At 40.0% G+C, this 23,356-nt stretch overlaps 1 long non-coding RNA gene across 1 annotated transcript; it reads left to right on the top strand.

Moving 5' to 3' along the window:
• The first annotated feature begins 504 nt into the window (after nt 1-504).
• On the top strand, nt 505-7,878 carry LOC119503188. Its single transcript, XR_005210271.1, has 3 exons — nt 505-517; nt 817-821; nt 7,709-7,878. It is a non-coding gene; the product is annotated as an uncharacterized LOC119503188 (long non-coding RNA).
• The last annotated feature ends 15,478 nt before the right edge of the window (nt 7,879-23,356 follow it).

The following is a 23,356-nucleotide window of genomic DNA, read 5'->3' as shown; positions in this document are numbered from 1 at the left end:
CAGAAATTGCCGCGTGCTGCTGGACCTTTGTAGGAAAACATGAACACAAAAGATGCTAAAAAGCGGTTCGTAAGATGTCATACAAACCGTTGTATGAGGATACGTTGAAACACATTTCTCCTTAAAGGTAACCTGTGGAGTTTCTGACTGCTAGTAACCCCATGGAACAATGTTTTGTTTGTTTGTTTTTTGTTGTTGTTGTTTTGATGCCTCCCGTACGTCCGTATGTCCCAGTCTCGTGATATCTCAGGGAACACCTGGAGGGAATTTCTTCAAGTTTGGCACAAACTCCATTTTGACTCAAGGATGAACTGATTAGATTTTGGTGGTCAAAGGTCACTGTGACTTCACAAAACACAGTTTTTGGCCATAACTCATATCCTTAATATGACAATTTCACACACATGTCTAATGGGATGAAATAAGGAAGTGATGACATTTTGGACAGACATGGATGTAAACTGCCACTTGACTAGTTGGCAGAGGCATACTGTACAGCTGCGAGGCGGTAATTCTAGTTCTGCGTGTTTTAAAACATGTATTGTTTACATTGTCTTGCGTTTTTCTTCTTCTCATTTATGGGCTTATATTTCTGTACATATGTTGCTTTCATAGCGCATTACTGCACGGTGTAAAACCGAAAGATTTCATGCAGCGATTCTTGCTCCATCATCAAACGTTGGTACTAGTGGTCAAAACCTCCCCGGGGTGCTTTTAATAATGTAATTGGTACAAGTGACATCTGGCAAAAAAAGAATAGGTGGAGGAAGGACACTCAATATCTCCAAAAGAAACTTTGCTGGAGAACGAGAGGAGATCTTGTCGAGGCATGTCACAGCGCTGTGTTCACTAGACTCATTCAGACGTCTCTCTGCTCTCTTGCTCCAGAGCTCTGTGTGCTCAGTTACTGCCCTGTGTGCTCATTTCACAGCTCTGTGCATGCCAAATGTAGGAAACTAAATAAACGCCGTGGCCTGTCCTCTGTTATACAAGACGACACCACTACAGTGTTTCATTGCCTCTGTAATCTTAATGGAAACAGCACTGACACACTGTAACTGTTTTACTGCCTTTTTTTATTTAAATTGAATCAGACTTTTTGAAAGACAGCTAGCCCTCTTGAGGCTGATTGGGATTTCCCTTGATTCTCTAACAGGCCTTCTTCTTTTATTTTATTCTCTTGTAATCTGTGAATGATTCAATAACTAAATAACATTTTCAAAAGGCCTCCACTTGTCTTTGTTTCCACAAGGATACGTTCATTATGCATTGACTCAAAGGGGGCCTGCATGAATCAGGGTCGGATGATTTCAACTGTGGAAGTCTGGGACTGACGATATCAAACTGAAATTATTCAGTCAAATAAAAACCTGTCGACAGCACTTCAGTTGGTATCAAAAAGACTCCAATTAGAGGATATCAATCAGTCTGTCTCCTAAAGGCCCGGTTACATCAGCGTTTAACATGCTGAAGTTTTGCTGGGATTTGTGGGAGAATTAAAAGAAAATGATTTGTTCGTTGACTAACTGGTCGGGGTGTCATCAGTAATTTTAGCCGCTTTCAAACCTGGACGGAAGTTTGTATTCATTTTGTTTAATTTTGATATAGGAATGAATTACATTTTTTGCAAGAATTACTTCGTGCAACACATAACCCGGTTGCTCAAAATGCACGGGCTCAAACGCTAACAATATGCTGACCTCGGAGTTATAGATTTCATCACGCAGCAGCTGGAAGGACCTGGAAAGCTGGCAAAAAAGGAAGATGTTAATAAAATGCATAAAATCTTTTTTTTCTTTTTCAAACCTTTGATGTCACTCATATATTTGTGTTTAATGTATACCAGCGTATACCAGTATAATTACCTTTATTTACTGCATAATAAACAGCATCACGCCGAAACTGAATTATCTCGATGCCACGCCTTCTTCAGTCACGGCCACAAGATCATGATCTCATTCCGTCGCATTAAGAAAGTCGTGGCCACGCAATATATTTTTTTCTTACAAATGTCACCAGACTGTGATCCGGTGATTTTATTTATTCATTTATTTGTTTGGGGAGAGTAAATCTGTGCAAATATTTTGCGTTAAGTTTAAATTAAAGGTTGACATGCAACTTCAATATATCACAGCCGGGTCGCACAAAAAGCCGTATGAATGACACGATAATGCGCAATAAGAACGCCGTTCTTGCTTTTGGCGAGTCAGTTGTATGGCATGTAGTCTGGACTGACCGCAATGTAAACGCATCCACATAAACATGCTACGCTAAGAGCCAGTGACGTAGAATAGAAATTGACCGAGACTGCTTACGGTGTGGTCCAACAAACACACGACTTTTAACTGTAGGAGACCAGTGTTTTGTTTTGTAAGTTACGTTAGTGGCATTTGTGATGTGTTTTCCGTTCTTATGCAACGTCGTTTCCGTATGTATTTTACTTAGTTTAAGTACTTCCTTTAAGCCCAACCATCATGTTTTTCCTAAACCTAACTAAGTGGTTTTGTTGCCTAAACCTAACTGCGGCCGTTACCGTAGGTTTTTTTTTGCGTGGAGTACAAATGACGCGCGAAAAGTGGTGTAGGTTAAAATGTGTTCTCAGGACAAGCTGAATGTCCTTGTAATATTGAGTTATTAATATGCCTTCCCATGAGATCGGGTTGTATAACAAGCCATGTTGACTTTTGAGGGACCGAGGAGCTGGAGATTCCAAAATAGAGGAAGCTACATGGATGTAATAAGAGAGCTAATGTGTCCCAGCAGCCACTTGCAGTATTGAATATTTTTTTTAAAATCCCCTGCAGCCCAAAAAGCATTTTCCCCAATAGTTTTATACTTGTATAACCTAACGTAGAGGCTAGAGAAGCGATTTTTTTTACAAATGTGACGCCATCCCCAGTGTAAAGTCAATGGGCCCAGCAGGCTACACAACACGGAAACGTTTTTTTTGGCTTATGTGCTTGGTAAGCAATTTCCAATCAAGTGACTGGGTGCCATCTTTGAGTCCAGTATTCAGTTAATATAATACAACCATACATACAGTGGCCTTAAATTATTTGGAAATGGAGTTTTTATTTTCATTTTACCAGCAGTAATGCATTTTCAAACAAGAAAAAATTGGATTTCTGAGTTAAGATTTTGGTCTTAATGTTTTCAATATAATCTTGTCAGTCCTGGACTTACAAAAATGACTGAATAACTGCTTAACTCAAAGTCATGGTGCACTTTCAAATCACTTTACAGTCTAACGTTTTCCTTCACACCTTCTCTTCCTCAGGCAGCTGTTTGTCTCCGGTGCCTCTGTGGACATTTTCCACATTCTTGACTCTCCATTGAGGTCACTGTCTCCGCCCCCTGGGCTCATTCACAACAACTCTCTGCAACAGCATCATCCTCCTCATCATTTCCCCAATCGGACAGCGCAGATGAGTCAACAGCACGCACTCACACAGTATACAGTACATCTTGTGAAATATCTTGATGACACATCTACACGGGATTTAATTGTCCTGCGAGGTGTTTTTTAGAGCAATCAACAGATTTCAGTAGGCTGAAACAATTTCTTTCTTCATTAGGCTGCACCTCTCTACTGAGCCGACTTGTATGACAAAAACCCATGCTTGGTCCTGATTAGACTGTGGAGAGCACTTACTGATTTCCCCCTATGGCCTTGCAATCAGTGTAGGATCAGGATGAAACAGCCCAACTCCCACATCAGTAAATTGCGACTAAAATCCTCACATCACCCTATGACTCCTGACACATGCAATTTTTATGAGCTGTATGATATGTTTTTAGACAGTTTTTTTGGGATGCACTAATAATCTTTGTTTTCATAGAAGTAAATATTTGTTGTGCTCCTCTCATCACAGTATTACACCGTGTCATAACAACAACAAAATACCAACAAATCCTCTAAATCAATCGTCCAAATCCATCATTGGTCCATGCTCTCCAGAACAACACCTATAGGCGTTTTTCTTATCTTAGGTTAGGGGACAATGAACTTTCAATGAGAGCAGGGGATGCTTTAGGGCATGGCTACGTTGTGATTGACAGGTTGCTACCACGGCGTTGTCCTATCCGGGAGTTGTCCATGTTTTCGTCTTACAACTTGAACCCTTTCACAGTGTGTTTTCAGTTCATTAATTGTAACATTTTGGTCACCTAAAAATGTCTTATTTAGTGTTTGTTTCTACTTAGCTCCACCCTCTTGTGTCGCTTCTGGTTGCAATAAACCAAGATGGTGACGGCCAAAATGCCGAACTCGAGGTGTCAAAACAACCGTCCACAAACCAATGGGTGAAGTCACAGTGACTGCATCCACTTCTTACATACAGTCTGTGGTTTTGTCTCAAAAAGATACAAACAGGTTAGATCAGATTTATCCCAATATGACCTTCTGTTGTCTTCTGATATGCATTAATCAACAATGCAAAAAATGATCCCTGTAACATTTTCAGTATTTAAATAATGGCCGAGTCTCAAATAAAAGCCAGTGGCCGCCACAAAGAAATAAAGGCTCGGTAAAATCATCATCATCATCGAGGCGGGGAGTGTGGGTTTGTTGGTGGCGTTATAGCTGTGAACGTAGGTGTAGCAGACAGTGTGTGTAAAGTTTATTTGTCGGTGAATAAATGCTACGAGGCTACAACTCCTCTGCTCAAGTGAGCCACAGACCGGAGCCAACTTCCTGTATCTTGCCACTCCAGCTTCGCCTCTTAAGGTGGGCTCTTAAGGTGGACCAGTTTTTTTCCTTAAAGAGACGAGCCGCTCTTCTGAGTTTTTCTCAGCTTTTTAATTAATTATTAATATTTCTTTTAACCGTTTGAACCGATAGTGTTAATCGGTTAAAATGCTTAATGTTGGTTAAACGGTTAAACAGTTAATTATTAACATCCCTAATGAGAATGCATTTTTGGCTTTTCGCGTGTCATTTGTACAACACACAACAAAACTACGGTTACAGTTACAGTTAGGTTTAGGCAACAAAACCAGTTAGGTTTAGGAAAAACATCATGGTTGGGAAACGTAACATAAATACGGAAAACGCCTCACAAACGTCAATAAAAAACACCTCACAAACGTTGCTAACCTAACTTACAAAACAAAACACCGGTCTTGAACACCAGTCTCCTGGTTGAAAGTTGTGTGTTTGTCGGACCCATCCGCCTCCCATCCATGCCATAAGTGGTCTTTCTCACTTTTTATTCTACGTCACTAGCCCTAAGCGTAGCATATTTACACGGATGCGTTTACATCGCAGTATGTACAGACTACCTTGCGTATAAACGACACCCCAAAAGCAAGAGAGACGCTCTTATTGCACGCCAAATGCCTTGCATATTATCGTGGCATCCATACACCTTTTCCTGTGAACAGGTCAAGAAGTGACTATCCTACAGTGTGCACTTTTATCCCCTTTCATAAGATTTACCTTTCTTGCCCCTCCCTTCTATGACTGCAGGCTTTTTTGCTTGCCAAGTGTAGCCAAGGGTAGAGCTTCCGCCTAGTCGGGCGTCACCGCTCTCCCCATAGGAACACGATGACACAGCCGGCGCAGAGCGATTTTTCCGTGTTTTTCATGTGTCTGCTTTAGTAAGATGTCTCCTTTTTTTTAAACAAAAACATGTCTGACACATATAAGATATACTTTTGAAACAGGAAACATTAGAAATAAAGGGCTGTCATTAATGTAAGATTGCTCTAAACAAAGTCCTGTCTCTAGCAGACGTAAGTAAAGAATTGGCGATCACAAAACATGAATCTCTTTTCTGCTATCACTAATTCATGTCTTACATAAACACAATTCAGCATCATCTCACATGACAAAGCTGTTACAGTAATGATTCAATATCAAGAGGTTCTTTTCCAAACAAGCAGAGAACAGCAGTGAGAGTGGATGCTGTGTAAATCTTTCCACCCCAAATGGTGTGCTCGTGCTGTGTTGCCATAGAAGCCTGATTCGATGTGTAATTGCTAATGGGCTCATTAGTGAAGGGGAGAGATGTGCAAGGGGAAAGGGAAATGTCCAATGTTGTGGTGCAGCGTCGTTTCATGTTAACTGTGCTGTATCGATGTAGTTAGATGTAAGTTGAGGTGTTTTGTGCATCAACAGACTAGAGAGAGATGTGCATATCAGAAGGCAGGAGGTGATCGAGGTCATTCATGTTTACCAGTCGCTGTACATTTTCAAATTCAGAATAAACACAGAAAAACAGAGAAATCGGTTCTAAACCTTCCAATTCTGCTCTCGTAAATTTGGCAGGTTTTGTTCTCATCAATGCCGTAACAAAAAAACAACAGCAGCAGCATCACTTGTTCCCTCCTCACCCGAGAAAAAACAGTTCTGAGCAGCCGTGCGCTCCAAGAGCAAACAAAGGACACCGTGTGAAGAGCTGCGCATAAACATGTGGACCCCGTACACATGAGTGTGTTGAAAGGAAGAAGAGGACAGAAGGTGTGCATAAAAACACAAGAAGGATTTTGTGGACGGAGCTTGTGTTGTGTTTCATAGAATTTATAGCATAATAATAATAAGCTACTGGGAATATAAGAGGAAAGGTGGAAAATCCCCTGCAATAAATAAATAAATAAGGACTGAGTGTTTTATTTATCTTGTTTGTCTTGGGGAAAGAATTGCAGTCTATTAGCATCATAATTCTTTTCAACAGCCTGAAAAATATTTTCTGATCTGACGCCCCTGTTGGCAGGACAACATCAATAATAGTTACATGCGCAGGAAGCTTTTTCAAAGTAAATTTGTTGACTAGATTCATGAACTCAAAGTCGGGAATATATGTAGAATACTGATATTTAATCAAGTTGGGATGTGTTTGTAAAATTGCTTTACATTTGTTCAAATTCATTGGTATGTTTGTGGATTGAAAAATGCATTCATGAACACCATGAATCATCACTACTTAACTTCAACTTTCACTTCATTTAAAAGGGACATATCATGCTCATTTTCAGATTCTTACTAGTATTTGGGGTTTCTACTCGAACATGTTTACATGATGTAATGTTCAAAAAACACACAAACACATTATTTTTCTCGTACTGTCTGTCTTAGTATACATGTATTGACTCTCAAAACGCTCCGTTTAAGGCCCCGTCTACACATATACAGATATTTTTAAAAATGGATATTTTCCCCTCCGTTTAAAAAAGAAATTCTGTCCACACAACCTTCGTTTTACAAAATATCTCCGTCCGCACTTGAACGCGAAAATGACAATATTTACATGTCATCACAACTGAGATCACAAGTAAGATCCTTCTCTCTCCCTTTCCTTCAGCTTCATTACAGTCAGTTGGATACCATCATTGTTGATGGGGGAGGGGGGGGGCTGGGATTCCTGTCATCACTCTGCTGTCATCAACTGTCTCTTTACATGCATAAATGACGAAAGGGAGGTCATTCAGGTTTATGTCCACAGCCCATCTGAGTGCTCCAAACCTCGCCTTCAATCGCCCAACAGCACATTCAATCACCATTTGACCTCGATTTGTTTAATGTGTTCCTGCTTTGGCCTCCGGTGACTGGAACATTATTCAAATGTAAAGTAGTAATTAGTCCGAGCAGTGATAAGAAAACAGAAAAAAAGCCGGTAGTCCGCCATCTTTGTTTTTGTTTCTGGCGCATGCTCATTACACAAAGCATCACAAAGCAACAATGGGCATGCACAAAATGAGGAGAAATGAGCCTGCATGTGATGTAGGAAGGGGAGACAAATCTAAATGGCTTGATGAATCACATGTCTTCTGATCTAGACAGCCCACAAAAAACTGACTGGGTTGTCTTCTTTCACATTTTGTGGGTTGGTAGGTACTCCAGATACTCAAGCTACCAGTGGCTCGCTAAAGGTTAAAAGAATACGTACATACATTTGATAACACAAAGTCACTTTGTAAACCTGTAAAGCGTTCACTAGATCTGACCGCAGAAAAATAGCCAGGCCAATAAAAGACAAAAAAATATACTATTTTCATGAGGAATAACGGAGTTTCTTTCCACAATTGTGAATGACAAATGTGTCTCATTTGCGGTGCGAGCGTGTCGAGAAAAGATGTAACATCGTGCGCCACTTCACCAAAGTCCACAGCAACTTTTCACAGGACTTTCCGGCTGGTAGCGGTCTATACGAACAGAGGAGTGAGCTGAAAACAAAGATTAAAAGACGACAGTCTCCGTTTACCAAACTGACAAATAAGACCAACGCAGCAACAGAACACATTAAGCCCTTCAACATTGTAATAGAAGGGATGACTGCGGTGGCTGAAACATTATTAAAGGACCATAAAAGTAAGACAGAAATGATGTCTGCTATCAGCGATGTACAACTTTGGTGTTATGAGTAGCTCTCGGCCATTTTCATTATGTCAAATTAGCTCTCAGAGGAAAAACAGTTGGAGATTCCTGCTTTAAACACTCCCCCCCCCCCACCCGGCAGACAGGAAATGATACATTTTACATTTCCACTTTGTTTGGAATAGATAGTAGTTAATAGTCAGCATGACTGATAGATAAAAGCAGTAATTATAAAAAGTCAAACTTCAATAACAGGAGAAGAATTCACAGCAGCTACTGCCCACACATTGATTGACAGGTGATCTCTGGGTACAAAAACATAACAGCGATGAGCCTTGACACCAAAGATGGAGGCTAAATAAAAACAGTTATTTTTTACTAGGAATTACTAATTCAAACGGTTAAAAAGGGAAAATGTAGATATACAGTAAGTATGCAGGAGGGGGGCCTCTTCAAGATTCACGTCCATCAGCTAAGTTGTGATGACTCATGCTGTTACACCATGCCTACGCATCTATCCCTCTGCTGCACACCAGCTTTATCTGTGTCTGTCTTTCCCTTTCCATCGCTCAGTGCTGTGGTCACACACACACACACACACACACATTCATGGACAAACTCTCCTCCCCCTTTATTCTGCGAGGCAAAAAGCTAGAACACAGTATTCTTCACCGCCACCAATCCGTGCCCTTATTTTAAACATATCTCCTGCCTAATTCGCTCAGTTACGTAACAGACAATTATACAACTAATTCAGTGCGCTCCTCAAAGACTAGCCTCACAAGGGCACTCCAAGCGCAGTGGTAAGCAGGGCACTGGTGATAGGGGGGTTAGGGGGGAGAGGAGGAAATGTGTAAGTAATTTTAATAAAGAGACGGAATACAGTTACGACCCATCGTGGACTAATGATAGGAAATGAATAACGGGGAGGGAAGGAGCCGGTGTGAAATTGTCAATTAGGATTTTCTTCCTGTGGCAACTAGAGGGAATTCAATAAGCCAGAGGCAATAGCAGACCGCTTCTGTATGGAGATCACAGAGGCCTGCTTCTCCCTCTCTGTGTGAGCTGAAGCTCGACAAGCTAAAGGCAAACTGCAGATTATAAGATCAGCTTTAATGAATGCAGTGAAGCGGTCATGGAGGCGTTTTTTGTATTATCCAGTTAGTGTCATCCACCTCTTCAGTTTGACTGATGACATATTTATATATATATATGTGTGTTTTTGTATTTGCAGATCACATCCAATTTGAAGCACATTTCATATAGACCATTTCACAGTTGTAAACCATTCCGAATGGGTCCCAGTTTATTTCCTGTTGCAGTGAATGTGAATGACACAAGCTGACAAGAAGTAAACATGGTGTTGCCTTGCAATGCGATTCTGTTGAAACAGTCTATATGTAGTGTACAACATGTTCTGGCTTGTGACACCTCAGCTCAGTTGCCAGGAAAAAATATTGCCATTATACGTTTCTGCAAAGCATGGACACGTTGATTTCAACGTTTTTTGTATTCGGTCAGAGCAAGTGATGGTGTATCGAGCAACCGTTATTGAAAGTTATGTTATGGAAGTTAAGTGGCATGATAAGGAGTATAACAAGCAAGAAAGTCCACAGTGGGTGGAGGGGACAAACAAACCCAGGGCAGTGTGAAACCAAAAGTAAACGTTGACCTTAACCTTGTTACGTAACGTTGTTACATTTGTTACTTAACGTTACGTAAGAAAGTCTGCTAAGGGCGGTTGATGTTTATTTTTGGTAGTTATGTTGTTACGTTATCACATTATTATTTTAGCACAAACCACAATCTTTTTTTCTAACCTTAACCGAGTAGCTTTGTTGCCTAAACCTAACCAGTCGTTTCACAATGTTAACCACATTTAATTGTGTTTTCCTGCAAGCATAGTTCAGAAACATCAACGTTCAACGTATCCTGTGGTTTGCAAAAACGTACAATGCCAAAAAAAATTCTGGCGACTGGGTCGGTTGGTTACAGTTATTTACTGTAATTATTAGTTCTGTCAATCAATTAAAATATTTAATCGTGAATAATCGCATAATTGTCCATAGTTAATTGTGATTAATTGCAAAATAATCACACATTTTTCATCTGTTCGAAATATACCTTTAAGGTAGATTTTAATACTCTTATCAACATGGGAGTGGGCAAATATGCTGCTTCATGCAAACTTATGTATATATTTATTACTGGAAATCAGTTAACAACACAACACAATGACAAATATTGTCCAGAAACCCTCACAGGTACTGCATTTAGCATTCAAAAAATATATGCTCAAGTCAAAACATGGCAAACTACAGCCCAACAGGCAACAACAGCTGTCAGTGTGTCAGTGTGCTGACTTGACTATGACTTGCCCCCAAACTGCATGTGATTATCATAAAGTGGGCATGTCTGTAAAGGGGAGACTCGTGGGTACCCATAGAACCCATTTACATTCACATATCTGGAGGTCAGAGGTCAAGGGACCCCTTTGAATATGTCCATGACAGAACAATGACAAAATTTTGCGTAAGTTTGGTGCATTATTGGTTGGTACCAAAGGATTCCTTTGATTTTTTAGTTTCATATGATACCAGTATCTCATCTCCAGCTTTAAAAGCTGATCCTGCTACAACCTCTAGAAGATCAATTGCGTTAATGCGTTAAACAAATGAATGGCGTTAAAACAAATTTGCGACAATGCCATATCACGTTAACTTTGACAGCTCTAATATATATATATATATATATATATATATATATGCTGTATAGTTCGTATTAATTATCATAATCTCAGGTTTATTTTATTGTTTTATGAATAAGAAACGTTGCTTTATTATTCACAAATAACGTCATATTTGTTGTTTTGGAATTTGTCATGTTGAAAATCCAGAACAACTATTAATGGACTTGAGTTGAGGGTGTTTCCTCAAGAAAGAACTCTGAACCTCATCCTATATGGGTCAGATGAGAAAATTTAATATGATTATTTTTTTCTTTTTAGCAATATATTTCAACATTTTAGACTATGTTTGATCTGAAATATTGCCAAAAGTTACAAGAATTATATGGAGCTTGATTGTTTGGGTTTGAGGATTTGTTGCAAATATTGCTATTGGCTTTGACCTTCAGAATTTCAGATCAAATGCATAAACACCCATATCCATATTATTTATGGCTGCTTGGCTGCTACCTTGGAACCAGTCCTGAAACATAGCCATCCTGAAATTAACTGAGCTCCTCCACTGTTTTCATGCTGATGGCCATGAGCTTCCCACTGCTCACCCACAACAGAGCCTAACATTCCTGGGAACATGTGATTTCCCTTCCCCTCCCCGACCTCCCTGACCACCCAGACACGTGACCACAGAGCTGTTACTCCCTGGAAAACAGCCGAGCAGGCGGCTACAGTCGGAGGCCTGCAACAGCAGAGAGAGACGCTTAGAATGTGCTAAATGGTTTCTGATAACACAGGCAATACTAACACTGCTGCTACTACTAGTACTGCTGCTACTGTAACTAATACGACTACCACTACCACTGCAGCTACTACTAATACTAGACTATACCACATACTACTACTACAACTGCTGCTGCTATTTTACGACAACTGCTACTACTGCTACTACTACTACTACCACCACAAGTATTTCTATTGCTACTGCTGTTACTGTACACTATCCTGACATTACGGCTGCTCCTACCACCACTACTACTTCTACTGGCCTAATACCACTACTGCTAATACTACTACTACCATTGCTGCTACTATACTACTACTATTTCTATTGTTATCTTCTATTATTGCTGCTGCTATCACTGCCTACTTCTCCTCCTACTACTACTACTACTGCTGCTGCTACTACTACTATTAAAACTGTCTTGACTTACAAGTCTCAAGTCTTTGCACTCAAGTCCCAAGTCAAGTCCCAAGTCCTAAACTTTGAATTTCGAGTCCTAAACGAGTCGTAATGTGCTCTTCACCAAATGTAATGCCATTTGCATCTCCGTCTGTAATGTTTGACCCACACCTTACCTTTTGTTTGTTTCAAATAATTTTTTTTGACCACCACATAGTATATTTGTACGCAAATTAAATTGGGTTTGGTATAATTTTGTCCAACCTAAGATCAGTACCGTAATGTTAGTTATTCATGGTTTACTCCTGCAACTTGATTGGATGCTGTTAGATTGGTTCAAACCAAGTGGATCTGGGGAATTAAGTGTTGACTTGCTGGGAATGGTGGCGTTAACGTAAGCTGATTCAGGAAATTAATTGATTTGTGGCACACTATTTTTTAAATAACATTTTTCAATCTTTGGGCTTGGGGAGAAGGTATCAGGTATTTTCAAGTCAAAAAGCTCAAGTCCAAGTGAAGTCACGAGTCACTGGTGTTGAAGTCCAAGTTGAGTTGCAAGCTTTTTTGATTTTCTCAAGACGGGTCTAAAGTCATCAAATTTGTGACTGGAGTCCACACCTCTGACTATATTACTACTATTACCACTGGTGCTACTAACTGCTACTTCTACTACTACTACTGCTACTGCTGCTGTTAATACTAATACTGCAACTACTACTGCTGCTGTTACCGCTGCTACTATGGCGTGGGCCTCTGTAGATTCGTTGCAATATGCTCCAAAACGCCAGGGGGCATACAAAAAAAAATATTCTGTGGATAAGCAAGAAGTCAACGAGTGGTACTGGAAAGGAAAGTAGGCTGTCTGGCAACAGTAGTAAACACCAAAGTAGGCCTACCGCCAAACATTGCATTTGTGTATTGTAATTATTATTGTTGCTTACCTCCAAGTCAAACTTACCTCCTGTCTCTCGGTGCTTCCCCTCAGGTCGCCACTCTTTCCACAAGACCTTATTTTTTTAGCTTTTACAAAACAATCTCTCATATTCTTTCACAGCCTGCAGCAGAAAGTCTCATCTTTCCTCAGTGTGTTGCCTGTTTCTTTCCAAGTATTTCATGTCATGTGACTGTCCCCGTGGTCTCTCAGTGAACAGTTGTAGTCGTTGTTGTAATCTGTACAGGCGGAACTGCTCCATGTTGAAATGAAACGTGCAACACACGCAGTAAGCGAGTAGTTATAAAAATTCAAAGTTGCCCGACCAACCACCGCGACAACTCGCGGAGCCTTCGTGCACCACGCCAAAGCTGCGATGACGTAATTTTCTGGCGCGCACACCACCGGCTTGACTACAGCAACCATAAACCAGGCTTAATATTATCACTGCTGCTGCTACTACAAGTAGGCTACAATGTACAGCTACTACTACTACTACTGCTAACACTGTTATTGCTCCTGCTACCATTGCACTACAGCTACTAGTACTGCTATGACTACTGAGGCTACCATACTTCTATTATTGCTGCTGTTACCATGCCACTTCCAGGACGACAAACTAGAAATAAAAACACAATAACAACTGGAGGCCGTTCATCCAGATGGGTATAAGAATTGCTGGATGGGACGGGGCAATCTGCATCACTCCTCGCCAAAATGAAACAGCTGCGGTGCACCACACTCCAATCATGTACTGGCCACCATATCCAAGAAGGTCACCGGGCCAGCTGTTAAAACGAAAGCCACACATCTGCTTCTTTGAGGAAAAAAAATCATACACCAGCCCACTTGTGGAATAACTTGAAATATGTTACCAAATTAGAAGAAGTGAAGAACACAAGAGTCTTGTTGTTTTTCTGCCGCTGCAATACAAGCCAAGGTCAAATGGGTTTGGTGGAGAAAGACAACACATCATTTAACTTGTTTTCCACAATGTTTGTTCTTAAGGTGGTAATGGATTTTATTGGATTAGGGCTTAACTATCAGCACAACATTGACTTTGGTGTGGAACTTGTCAGTTTATCTTGGTAGCTGCGAAAGGCACTGATACTGAGAGGTTTGAAAATATTCATATCTCTTTACACCACAAAGATGGAAGAGAAAGAAATGAGCTTATTCAGGATAAAAAATTATTGATTTAATGCTGTAAAGGAGACACTTAACTTTCAACCCGTTCTCACTCCCAACGTGTCAAATACCAACGCTCGGGTCAGTGTCCCTCAGCGTACCTTAACGTCTGTATGGGACGTACCGTGCTTACAACTAACTCCACTGTAAACCCCGTCATTATTAGATGGTTAAAGCAACTGACGTAGTTTAAATAGCGAGGAAGTCCGAGCAGGGCAGTGGGACGAGAGGTTGGATGAGTCAAACAAACACAGGACCTACACCTAGGGGACCGATGTTTGTGTCCTGTGTGCAACCAAGTCAACGTTGACTTATTTTACCGTAGTTTTGTTACGTATACCTTCCGTACAAACTTAGTTATTTTACATAACAAACATACTTGTTTTAACCCAAACCACCATCTTTTTCTAAGCCTAACCAAGTTCTTTTGTTGCCTAAACCTAACCACCTGGTTTTGTTGCGCAAGTAAACCTAAAAACTAAGTTGAAGTTTATTTTCAAAAGAGACTGTATCCAACATGCAGAAATTTGACACGCCGTCCCTGAGTCCCAAACTGGCGCTAGAGGGATACCTAGAGTGTCATAGTTTGAAGCGTAGGGCCACTCACCACGACGAGTTGGGAGTGATATAGCGTTGGTACCTTTCACTCTTCAGATCTGATACAAAACTTCAGGTGGATGGGGGAAAACTTCCCACAAGTGACTAAACATGAATTGGGCAAATAATGGGAACCTGTGGTGTGTTAACTGACCCTGATAACTGAGCAACTTGTCGAGCTTTCTCGGCTCTTAAGTTTTAGGAACGTGCTGGATAGCCGCATCTTGTGAATGTGAGGTTTATCACACAACAAACAACCATCCCACACCAACACATACAACCCAGTCGCCAGAATAAAATGTTGGTATTGTACGTTTCTGCAAACCACAGATACGTTGAATTTCAACGTTTCTGAACTAAAAATATCAACATTTCTACATACAGTACATGTATATCAACGTTATAGTGTTTTCACCGCTCGTGGCGCTTTTGCCATTTTGAAAACTGCATTTTCAATTATGTTTAGGTTTAGGCAACAAAACTACTTGGTTATGTTTAGTGAAATTATGTAATAGTCATGTTTTGGGTTAAAATAAGTATGTTACTTTTGGTTTCACAAAGGACACTCCTTGGTGAAAGTCCCGTGTTTGACACGTCCGACCACCCCGACCTCCTCCCTACACAACTTAAATTAGATTTATTTGTGATTCATCAAATACAAACATAATCCGGGAGAAAATACATTCCTTCGAAACGTATCGACAATGCAGTTTCATACTATGGAACGTAATTTTAGTAAATTTTGGCAACATTTCAGCTGAAACATAGTCTGAAATGTTGAACTTTATTGCTAAAAATAAAAATGATTTTCTTATTTACTTTTCTCATCGATGGCTGTGGTTTGGAGAACTGTTTTTTTCTGGTTTAACCGATATCTCCAGAGAACTCTCCCCCACCAGCTGCACAACAAGAGGACGACAAGCTCTGAATGTACAAGATGGTCATGGTCAGGACAGTCCAAATGGGAAAAAAAACATCTATCACCAAGAAGGACATCAACATAGACCTTTCTCTATATAGGCCCGAGTTCATGTAGGAATAACCCAACCAAGGACAGTGTGTGTGTGACCCGTTCAGCCAGTAATATTTATATGAATGAGATCCTAAAGAATAGAGAAAGAGGACGAGAGGAGGGTTTGCCCTTCGCTTCCCTCCGTCTTAATCAATGGCAGCAGGAGGAGTTTTGATTTATGTTTCCCAGGATCTGTGCTCCAGGAACAACCCCAGCTGTTCCATTGACACAGCTGAGGCCAGGGGAGAGATGAGTAATGTAATTAGCCAATGAATGAAAGGAGGAAGATGGAGAGATCGGCCTGCGTGAGGGTGGCGGGGGGGGGCGCGAGGCGTGGGGGTACAGTTGCCCGCTGGTGTTCCCACGCGACAGAGTCGTATCTCAGCGTGTACAAAAGCCCTGCTCCGATGTCATCCTTTCAGCATAATTAAATGAGATAAAAGTCGCAGTGGAGGAGCGAGCCTTAAAGCCTGACGACTGTATCAGTGTGGCGCTGCTCTATAGCGGCGGTTCATGTTTCTGTGATATAAACATGCTCAGTTACATCTCTGCCGGGGCAGCTCAACAGCTCGTGCACGTGATGGAGAATTAATGGGGAGTGAGACCGCAGCAGAGGAGACCGATACGGGCCGGTACCAATACTGATAGATTTGTACTTAAGATGCCAAAACCTGGTCTTGTGCAAATATTAGAAATTAAAGGAACACTCCATTGGAAATCTACAACTAGGGTTGCGTTTGATTGTGTTTTACTGATCCATTAATTTAACGGAACACTCAAAAGTCATATATAGTCGTCTAGATATTAATAGCTTTTAGTAGTGTAATGGTTGAATGGATTACACTTATGTATACCCTGTGGCTAAGATGTGGCGTGTGTGACTATTTTAACCTTCTTTCAGCTGCTCTCAGGCAGTGTTAAACAGACTCAAGAGCAAGTAAAAAAATAAATATAAAAACATAATTCAAAGCGGTAAACACCCTCAGCATAAATCCAGCTGTCCTTCCTGCATTTATCAGTTTAAACTGTGTTGTTTTTAGTCTGGATTATGACTAAAACTTCTTCATATGTTAGTAATATTATCATACAATCACCGCACAGAGCTCTGATTGGTCAGTAGGAGGTGCTTTTATACGAGTTGATCTCTTATCTGGAACATAACTGCTCCGGAGCAGGTTAGCTGTTCAGCATCAGTTACCATGGTGATCTACCCCGCTAAGAAGTGATCCAACTTCGTAGGACGGAAAACCCAGAGTTAACCCTGAAGTTACCTCGCTAACAGCAAATCCTGCTTCGTAGTACAGGCCTCTGGATTTAAAACAACAAGATTGTGTGGCAAAATCAATTAATTCCAATGGCATCACCGCAATCAGTGGATCCAGACAAAGAGCTCAAATTAATTCACGGGAATGAACTGCGTTCATCTTTGGTGAACTTTTACCAACAAATTCGTACTGCTGACCAATAGCAAGCCGCCTTGAGAGCCAAATAATAAAAAATAGAGGAAGCTATCATAGCATGTCAGACAGAGGTTGGTGAACATAGTGGAGCATTTAGCAGCTAAAAAGCCAGATATTTTATCGCAGGAGTTGGTTGAGATCAAAACGGAGCTAAAAGAGAGTGATTATTGGGCCTAAATTCATCAAGTGGCAAGAGACACAACTCCAAATGAATGCTGACGTTGCTCACTGTCTTCAGGATGTTTAAATAGGCAACTGTTTGCTAACTTGTTAGCCATAACAACTTTATAAGGTGATAATATGTCAATTTTGTGTTTACAGGTTGATGCATTGCAATATAGATAAAAAAAAGAGACAGAAAAATGAAAGAAAGGAAAAAAAAAAACAAGAAATAATTAGGGAAATGACTGAAAACCACAGTATGTATAAAACATTTTTTTTTAAAAAACTACACTAGGCCTGTGTCTGAGATTTCATCAGCATGTCATACACATGGCACTGGCCAAGATTTGTCAATTCCTGTAACCTACATTTTAAGGATGATCAAATGTGCAGTCAAAGATAGTCTTTAACATACTGTCAACTGGATTGGAAAGGAAGATTACTGTTACTGCTGGTATACTGTGAAACTGGATGTCTACTGACACTACTTAATGAACACTATCTATATTATTCAGTCATCAGGAAGATATAGCCAAGACAATGGCCAAGCCAATGTGAATACTGATCATTTCATAATTGAGTGATTGAAGCAGAAGTAAGCACATGTAAGTGCGGTGAAGTGTGTGATTGAAGTGCCAGCATCTCTTTTAACACATAATTTGACATTGTGCCAGAATGTTTAAAGCTGCGGCCCGGGTGTGTGTTTGAAGAGCAGCAAAGATGACAAAGCATCTAATGTGGCGTTTGTGTTGTTTGACCTTGTTGTTGTCGGCTGCTCTGAAATCATCCGCTAACCAGGTAACATAAGTGACAATCAGTCAGCAACCTCCGGTTCTGAAAAGTGAAGCCAACTCTGAAATGCCTTAAAGGTCCCATATTATGCTCATTTTCAGGTTCATACTTGTATTTTGTGTTTCTACTAGAACATGTTCACATGCTGTAATGTCATAAAAAAAAATATTTTCCTCATACTGTCAGCCTGAATATGCCTGTATTTACCCTCCGTCTTAAACACTCAGTTTTAGCGCATTTCGACGGAATTACAACAGGATTGCGTTGCTAGGACACAGTTTGGGTCCATGTGTACTTCCTGTCAGCTGATGACATTCACATACACTGCAACTAGTAGTAATATGGGACACATTTAGAATGTGTATGTTTAAAACTGTATATTTGTGACATCACAAATGGACAGAAATCCTGACAGCTTGTTTCAAATGCAGAGTTTCTGAATACTAGCTGCGTATTTCCCTGTGGATTGAGCATTTCGATACTTTCAGAGCATTTAAATAGGACTTAAGCCTGCTTTATAATAAAAAAACAAGAAAATCTCACTTTTTTATAATATGTCCCCTTTAAACTTTCATTCTTTCTAACAGCCAGTAGGTGCGACTCCTCTGGTTGCTAAAAGAAGTCTTGATTGTATAGAAGTCTATGAGAAAATGAGCCTACTTCTCTCTTGATTTATTACCTCAGTAAACATTGTAAACATGAGTTTATGGTCTCAATCGCTAGTTTCAAGTCTTCTTCAATACAGCATGATGTTCATTTAGTAAATTATGGTCCCATTCAGACCATAAAGCAGGGGATGCTTTAGGGTGTGGCTACCTTGTGATTGACAGGTCTCTTCCATGGCGTTGTCTGGGAGGTGTCCGTGTTTTCGTAGTAGAACTTTAACCCTTTCACTGTGTGTTTTCAGTTCATTAAAGTTTTTTGTAACATTTTGGTCGCCTAAACATGTCAGCATTCGGTTGTAGTCACGGTGACTATTTCCACTTCTTATATACAGTCTGTGGTGACAATACATGATTTACTTAACTAATCATGTTAGACAGCTTTACTGCTACAACAAAGATAGAGCAACAACCATCAACCATTGCTTATAGTGGTGGAGGAGGAAGAAGGTCTCCAACCATTGTAGGTCCCCCATTTTTTTGTTTTCAAGGCACTCCACAATACAGATGAATGTTACAGCAATATATTCATTATTATTCAAATAATTTCTGATATCAGCTTTAAAATTGGCACGACAACCTCCTATTTAAATATCGGATCAAATGTGTGATCTATCTGCTTATCAGTGTACAGAAGCCTGCGAAACAGCTGTTGGATCATCACGAGACATTAACTTTGGCAGCGAACATCAAACGGAATTGAATTCTGCATATTCTAATTGGCAAAATGTTTGAAACTGAAACAAAGCAGCATAATGTAGCTTTGATCTCTGCAGCAGAGAGCAGAAGTTGACAACATTTCTGCCTCCCCGCCAACCCTCGGTACGTTGTTGCCCATTAAGTGGTTAATGATGTCATGTAAACGAATGTTCCCTCGCAGCGCTGCTCACAAGCTCCTCCGTCTATATTAGACGTCGCCAAATAAAATCAATGTGTCGTGGTTTTTTGTCGTGCGTTCTCAACAGTAACTTGTGTGCATAGCAAAATTGATTTCACTCGGTGTAAACTCTCCTTTGAAAGCCAGAAAAATAAAATATCTGTAGGTGGATTAGCAGCTGACACACAGCACCTATAAAGGCACTGTGTGAAATCAATTACCTTTTATATTTGTTACTCCAAATGCCATTCATTTACCAGTTGATGATGATATATAAAAACTAGAATTGCACTTGGAGAGCGCAGACCTCCGCCAAGGTGCTTGACTTTAAAAACAGATCACAGCTCACAGCTGGCGGTACCGTGAGGTGGTCGGCTTATTATTAAGAAAATTGAGAACTTTGAGGAGCTTTGAGAATATCGGTTTTGCCGCGCGCAGTATATAATAGATCCAAACGTTTCCTCATCACGATTCTGTATCAGCTCATGTCGGTGCGGCCATCCATGCGGAAAGTGTAATCGAGGCTTAAGATGTCTTCACCGTGCAGGCTGCGCTTGATTGACATTTTCTTGACTCTCCTGTTATCTCTGTTGCATCCGTTAAGGTGGGACAAATTACACCTTTATTGTTCAAAGCCCCCTTTCAGACATGCAGACATTTCAGTCACTTTAAGTGAAAGTCACAACAGCAATCGCACCAGGTCGGATTTAGTCCGTAACACAAGTCTGAATTGAACGCCGTCAGATTAATGTAAACGGCTGCAGCAGCACAAGGTTAGACATGCAGAGAAGTCTGGTTCACCTCTATACGAGCACTCTATACGAGCACTCTATACATGACTCAATCATCATCTCTTTTACACAACAAAAAACATTTTAATAAACCACAAAACACTGCGAATCAGTCTAATTTGTTTAGGAGATTCAAATCATGTCGGATCAGTCTATAAAAAAAAAGTAATTAGGAACATTTTAACGTCTTGTCATTAAATGATGACATTGATGAGAGAATTTATTAGAGGATTCACTGTGAGACGAGAGGTGGGCGTCCCTTTCACTTACGATTGTCGTTAATATTAAGTCTTGGATTGTAAAATAAGTTTTGTAATCCATCACTGATGCAGCCAGAGAGAGAGTAGAGAGAGCAGAAAACACATTTCTTCCTTCATATAATTATTTTTCAACGCACGGTCCTGGTAGCATGAAGCCATTACAAACATTTACATAACATACACCTCAGTCTGAATGACAAACAGCTTGATGAAGCAATGTTAACGTATTTCATGTTTTTATTGGTCCAGAGAGAGTCGAGCAGGGGCTTTAATTTGTACCTTAAAAGGGTCTTAATTTCTTAGTCAGGGGGAAAATTCAAAGATGACTTCCATGTTATTTGATACATTTTAATACTGTTTACTCTTTAAAAGCCCCAAATACATGAAAGTATCTCTTAAAATATTATGATCCATTTATTTATCCATTACTTTATTAACCCCTGACCTTACACCTTAATGAAGGACCTGTCATGGTACAAATTAAGGAGTAATATTCAGTACATTTTTGTGAGTTTACCCCTTAAAAACACCTAAACGGTGCAGATACTCCATTAGAAATCAGTAGTCTTTAGCATTTACCATACCATTAATTAAACCAACATTTGAGGTCACTTTTTTTATATACTTAATTGCAGAGTGAAAAAGTGAAAATGAAATAATTAAGAAATAAATAAAATAATAACAGGAATAAAAACAAGGAAAAGATTAAGAATAAAAAAGCAAAACAAAACACAAGAAAAAATCTAAAATAAATAAATTAAATTAAATTTAAAAAATAAATTCAAAAAGTAGGTCATCTGAACACTGTTTGGAACCCCTAAAATATAATTCATTTTCACCTGGAAATATTTTAACATTCATGTAACCCTTAAATTGTAATTTATTTTTCAAATTAAGGGCTTTTCAAATTTAAATGCTTTCAAGCAGTTCACCTTTTCAAATTAAGGGCTCGCTGACAATCACACAAAACCAAATGTTTTCAAGTGTAAATGAAGGATTAATTCATGGTATTGTGAGGAATGCATATTGAGGATAGGCTTTGTGATAAACTAGGTATTTCAGTAAATAGTTTATTGTATGTAGAAAAGCATTTTGAGCCATTAAAATATTTTCAATGCAAAAAATGTGTAATATGCAGCATGTAGAATGTAGAATGTAGAATGTAGCTGTGGTAACTGAAGGCCCTCTTTTATATCAGAGGTGAATGATATATAACTGAATGATACATCTGATATCAGCCCATTACATTAACAAACCTAATGCATATATTGGTCTAAATGGAGAGAGGCTGAGAGCAGGAGAAGAGACGGTGAGCATGAGAGAGAGAGAGAGAGAGAGACTTCATCACCATGGTGTAAAACAAAGTAACCAGCCCATCCCCCTTCACAGCTCCACTCCACTCACACACGTGTAACGGCAGTCCTCCTCAGCTCTGAACAGCTTTGAACAGCTCCAGCTCGCTGTTTAACCCCCACGTTATCACTAAAGCCTCAGTAAGACACATCTACATTTTCCACGGTAGATGAGTGGGATAATGCTTCTACCACGCACCAGAGATGGGATGCATGAGAGAGACAACATCATTGCACAGATTTATGATATTGTTTTTTTCAATCATCAGTCAAATCGGTCTCACCTTACCTTAAAGAAATAGTTTAACATTTTGGGAAATTAGTTTTATTTTCTTTGTAAGAGTGAGACGTCGTCAGGATGTGTTTAGCCTAGTTTAGCGTATTAATGTCTTTGTTTCCTCATGGCCTCATGTTATGTGATTGGCCTCTGCAATCGGGTTGCGTTTCTCCAAAAGTTGATTATGTTTAAATTTTTCATTGCAGGCCGCTGCAGGTATTTTTTCGGAGGACTGGTGTTTTCTCCGCAATGCCTGATTTGGTGCGACTGCAGCCTAAGACCAGAGGCACGATACGATACGATACGATACGATACGATACGATACGATACGATACGATACGATACGATACAATACGATACGATACGATACGCTGAGATGCGATGCGATGTGTTGCGATGCGGTGCGGTGCGGTGCAATGCGATACAATACGATATACTTTATTGTCCCCATAGGGAAATCTGTCTAGGACTCACGTGCTGCACACATAATATGACACGAGCGCGGGAGGAAACAGCTGACTCTGTCTGTGCCTAAACATAGGCACGCATAAACGGTCTCATGCTTGTTCAGGCGCACTACTCGTCCGTGCGAGTCTGAAGTGTTTTAAATAGTCTGGTTTTAGCAAAGATGCATGTATTAGTGAGCGTACGACTGGATAAATGAGACATGGATTAAACTGCACGAGTTGTGTGAAAGTTTGTAAACAGATGTTTTTTATATAGTTTTGCTGTTTTTTAACGCAGCCCGAATAAACGTTGAAGAATAAAGCAGAGAAAAGTGTGTGCGGGAGCAAGTCATTTTTTTGAAAAAGTACATA

This window comes from Sebastes umbrosus, chromosome 15 (genome assembly GCF_015220745.1).
Source record: "Sebastes umbrosus isolate fSebUmb1 chromosome 15, fSebUmb1.pri, whole genome shotgun sequence".
Lineage (NCBI taxonomy): Eukaryota > Metazoa > Chordata > Actinopteri > Perciformes > Sebastidae > Sebastes > Sebastes umbrosus.
Note: the sequence above shows the minus strand (reverse complement) of the source record. Positions and strands in the feature narration are given on the sequence as shown.